Here is a 3,145-nt window from a genome sequence, read left to right as displayed (position 1 = left end):
ATATATTAGTACGTTGCAAAGAAATAACAAAAAATAATGAAATATCTCTTACGGAAGTCGGATGGTAGTGGTTCATGTTTTCTCAATAGTAATTTTATAACACAAAAAGTTGGAGCTGCGACACCGACAAAGTAAGCTGCAATCTCTATATAGCTATATGCAATCCATTCTTCTTATTGGTATCATTGTTGCAAATAAAAACTTGGTATATATGAGCTGAGTATTGGCTCGCATGTACAATATGATATATCTATTATGTATAAATAAAAAATATTGAACAAACCGATTAATTATCACCACACACTCTTACATGCGTATTTCACATGTTTTCTTTCACATAAGACCTCAATGTAACTTGAAGTGATGTGTTTTTTCCACTTCGTGCATTTATGTTCCCAAAATATTGTGCTCATGCATGTTACACAAGTTGCCCCCCAACACTTGTCCATGTAAGAAAACATAGTATGTGCATATCCAATTATTGGTCAGTAAATTCTATAAAAAAAATTGGTTGCATTACTTGATATGGAGTTTTTATGAAAACAAAATCATTTTTTCTCTCATTTTCTAATTCTGAATTTCACAGAGAAAATAACGAAAATAAATTGTAAATGTTATATAGCTATGGATTTATATGATAGGATTGTACCATTCATCTAGTTAACAAAAGTTTATATCGAATATATCTTTAGCCTATATGTACAATTGTGAAAAAAAACGATGATCTTAATAATATGATAATATTAATATACATATGTGTTAATATGATATATTGGGAAAATTTAATTTGGCTCTTGAACTTCAGGAGATTGGGTTAGAAAATATAAAAATAAAAATTATTTTCTTTAAGAGAAAAAATCTGAATATAAAAATACCGGCACATATACATTTCTAGTATATATGTAAAACCATATTTCCATTGAAAAATATATTCATATGTGATCTGTACAAAAAAAACACAAATATTATAAAAAGTGGAATTGTTTTTTACCTTTTTAAGGCCATGGTTTTCGGAATTTTGTGAAGCCAAAATTCAATGTGGAAAATCTCCGCCGACATGTACAAATTATATGCGTGCATATACGTAAATGCTTTTAGAAAGAATTAAACATGAAAATATTTTTATTTATTTTTAAATCCCGAGTTCACTGGAGCTCGTGTGCGCTTAAAACTCTGCACTTGTCCCTATGTTCCTCACGGTCATGTGCAAATGCGTGAGCCATGATCATAGGATATGCAAGTGATCTGGTATAGCTTGAATATATTACCGTTAATCATTTTACACAAAACTCACTCTCGCTCCTTTGGGAAAATATTTAAAAAATTGAATAGACCAACGCTTTCATGAATTTTATGATGCTCGGCCGGTCGTCATAGTAGGGACTCTCCTTCTTCCAACTCATGGTAAGAGAACCTACTTTTTTTTGGGAAGAGTAGTACTTCCTCCATGATTAAGTAAGTGTGTAGTTTTATCTGGATACATATGTTTCTAGTTTCATTTAATTAGAGATGCATCCATATTTATAAAAAAATAAGATACTTATTTTAGAACGGATGAACAAACTTGGTTCATGGCACCTAAAGCATCCATTTAACCATGAAACTGGATTTCGATGGAGTAGCTTTTTGTACGGAAAAGCGGCGACCAGCAAAATGGAAACACATAAAAAAGAAAAAGATTCGAGACGACCATCCTGTGCAAATAGGTAGAGTCCAGATTTTATACGTCAATTACCCCAGCTTTAATTATGTTATTATTTTCATGCATGTATCTTGGTTTATGGTGTTCACCCCATGACGACGTCCCTTTGTTTCTATATGTCATGATGGAATCCTAGCTATGCACGCTATACGTAGCTTTGTATTTTTTTTCCTTTTAAATTGCAAGCGAGCTGTTTTATTGCTTCACATACATATGGAAACTTGGGTATATGTTGTTGGTTCGTGGCTAGCTGGATCTCCGGAATCTGATTTTTCTTGTGTCCAGATCGTGTGCTTTACTAACTCCTTTACATGACAGTTTCCTTAAAATAAAAGGACTTTCGATACGTGATATTCTTGACCTGTTAGTACCAATTATGGTTTTACGTAACCTTTGTTATCTTTAAATCTCCACCGTAAATTTTAGATCTAACAACCATAATAATTAGAATGATGTGGATTAACGTGGTGTCTCTATTTCAAACATCTGTATTTTGCTTTTAGTATATAATAGATTATGATGTTGATGCTTCATCTCTCGATGTTACTTGATATACACTTTCTGCGCCTAGCTGAAAGGCGTTAAAAAAAAGCGCTTATGGGAGACAACCCATGTTTTTACTACAGTATTTTTGTTTTATATTTGAGTCTTGGAAGTTGTTTACTACTGTATCAACCTCTCCTTATCTTAGTTTTATATTTTGTTGTGCCAAGTAAAGTCTTTGATAGTAAAGTAAGTACTAGATTTGGATTACTGCGCAGTTCCAGATTTCTTTGCTGTCACGAATCTGGGTCTACCTCCCTGTAGGTAGCTCAGAAAATTAAGCCAATTTACGTTCATGATCCTCAGATATGTACGCAACTTTCATTCAATTTGAGCATTTTCATTTGAGCAAGTCTGGTGGCCTAATAAAATCCATCTTTACGGACTGTTCTGTTTTGACAGATTCTGCCTTTTATTTCGCATTGCCTCTTTTGCTATGTTGGATGAATTTCTTTGATCCATTAATGTCCAGTAGCTTTATGCAATGTCCAGAAGTGTTAAGAATGATTGTGTCACCTCTGAACATGTGAATTTTTATTGTGCACTAACCCTCTAATGAGTTGTTTCGAGTTTGGTGTGGAGGAAGTTTTCAAGGATCAAGAGAGGAGTATGATGCAATATGATCAAGGAGAGTGAAAGCTCTAAGCTTGGGGATGCCCCGGTGGTTCACCCCTGCATATTATAAGAAGACTCAAGCGTCTAAGCTTGGGGATGCCCAAGGCATCCCCTTCTTCATCGACAACATTATCGAGTTCCTCCCCTGAAACTATATTTTTATTCCGTCACATCTTATGCACTTTGCTTGGAGCGTCTGTTTGTTTTTGTTTTTGTTTTGTTTGAATAAAATGGATCCTAGCATTCACTTTGTGGGAGAGAGACACGCTCCGTTGTAGCATATGG

Source organism: Lolium rigidum, chromosome 7, assembly GCF_022539505.1.
Source record: "Lolium rigidum isolate FL_2022 chromosome 7, APGP_CSIRO_Lrig_0.1, whole genome shotgun sequence".
Lineage (NCBI taxonomy): Eukaryota > Viridiplantae > Streptophyta > Magnoliopsida > Poales > Poaceae > Lolium > Lolium rigidum.
Note: the sequence above shows the minus strand (reverse complement) of the source record.